The 1,874-nt window shown below is 37.7% G+C and overlaps 1 non-coding gene across 1 annotated transcript; it reads right to left on the reverse strand.

The window, feature by feature from the left end:
* Positions 1 to 533: 533 nt before the first annotated feature.
* Positions 534 to 605, reverse strand: TRNAG-UCC (transfer RNA glycine (anticodon UCC)). Its single transcript has one exon. It is a non-coding gene; the product is annotated as a tRNA-Gly (tRNA).
* Positions 606 to 1,874: the final 1,269 nt, after the last annotated feature.

The raw sequence follows: 1,874 nt of genomic DNA on the forward strand, positions 1-1,874 counted from the left end.
CAATGGACAAAATCGTATGGATCCAAAATAGCACGGTTGATGACCTCATTGTAAAATGGGCTGAATGATCGATATCAAACAACCAATCAAATGACAAGGATCTATTTAGGAAAGATATAGAAAGAGTTAAACATGAAGATATGACTAATTACACTACGTTATATTAAAATACAAGGCATATTATACTGCGTGAAAACGAAGACTCTTTGCTGTGAATGGGCGGTTTGTTTAGATAATAATCACAAACAATAGAACGTTCTAAGATGTGGCGGTACATTAGGTAAGTATGCATTGTAAATACAACACATCAGTCTTGTTTCATATTAAGAGAGAAGGGCAATTTTTTGGCCTCTTCAATATTTTTTCGTTGGGTACGATCAAATATCAGATAAAAGAGCGTTGAAAATATTAGGGCCAGTTTATCGAATGAATCTTTGGGCTTATCGGCACTAATACCTATAACCAAAATTTAAATTACAACAACAAAAAAGAAGGAAGACAAGAAGAAGAAGAAAGTGACCAATGCCGAAAAATGTCTCTGCCGGGAATCGAACCCGGGCCTCCAGCTTGGAACGCCCGTGCCTTAACCACTAGACCACAGAGACGGGTTAGTGGTAAGGGCGACCCCGATCCGATTGACCGTTAGATAAAAAGATTTTCGACACTACCAATTATAATTTCTCTGTCGGGTGTAGGTAGGTTTTAAACAATGTCAAACCGCCATGCCTCAGCTGGATCAAAGCTATTGCTTAGATACAGTACACGTATGTGAGAAATTAAACATGTAAAACAGCTTTGGCAACAATTTTATTTCTATTATATTTTGTGAAAGAAATGGATGAGGAGAACAATGGTAGGCGAAGCTAAAAGCAAGGTTCCCCAGAGAGAGATATATATATATATGTATATATATATATATATATATATATATATATATATATATATATATATATTGTAAAGAAATTGATGAAGAGAACAATGGTAGGCGTAGCTTAAATCAAGGTTCCCCAGAGCTATCTACCCTTTGGAAAACTTGGTGATGCCGAAAAAATGTCTCTGCCGGGAATCGAACCCGGGCCCCCAGCTTTGAACGCCGCACAGTGGGCCGGGGCGAAACAAAAGTGCGCCAAAAGTCATTTTGGGCAATTTCAGAATTTTAATTTTTGTCATGCTCAGCTGAAAGACAACACTTTGAAGAATACTTCAGCAAAATATTTCATTCGGGAATTTGCATAAAGGTTGTTAATTTCCTACCTCAAATCTTAAAATGTGACATTTTGCGAAATGCCGCGTGTATGACAACTTAGTTGAAAAACAAGCAATTTCACGGGAGGTTTTTCATGTAGGAATCTGAAATGGCACCCACATAATCCTGTTATATTTTTTTTTTTCGTGTGAAATGGTCCAAATTAGATAAAAGACACATTTCAGGAGGTTTATAGAACAATTATTCCTCGAAATAGGCTGATAATCCATGTTTTTAGCATTTACATGAGAAACGTTTGGATTTCCATGGATTTCCGTTTAAATCCTATCATCATCATTTTGACAGATGTCTAAGCTTTAAGTCGATACCAAATTTAGCTGCCCGTTTTTGCCCGTTTTCATGTTAGAGCCGATTTTACTTGGCAAAATACCCCCAAAACCTGTTCAAAAACGGTCATTTTTATACCGCACATTCATCGCAGCGCACCGTGTGGGGTGTTCATTGCCGTTCATTTTTGCACGGCGAGGACGATTCCCCCTTCCATTCCATGAAAAAGACATGAATTCCGGGCATAATGCAAACAAAATAAAGGTTGATAACGCATATAAGGGCTACCCGCCCCTCTTCCAGAGATAAAATTTAATTTACTAATTTCAGCCAAAAGCCC

Source organism: Lytechinus pictus, chromosome 1, assembly GCF_037042905.1.
Source record: "Lytechinus pictus isolate F3 Inbred chromosome 1, Lp3.0, whole genome shotgun sequence".
In the NCBI taxonomy this organism is placed as follows: Eukaryota; Metazoa; Echinodermata; class Echinoidea; order Temnopleuroida; family Toxopneustidae; genus Lytechinus; species Lytechinus pictus.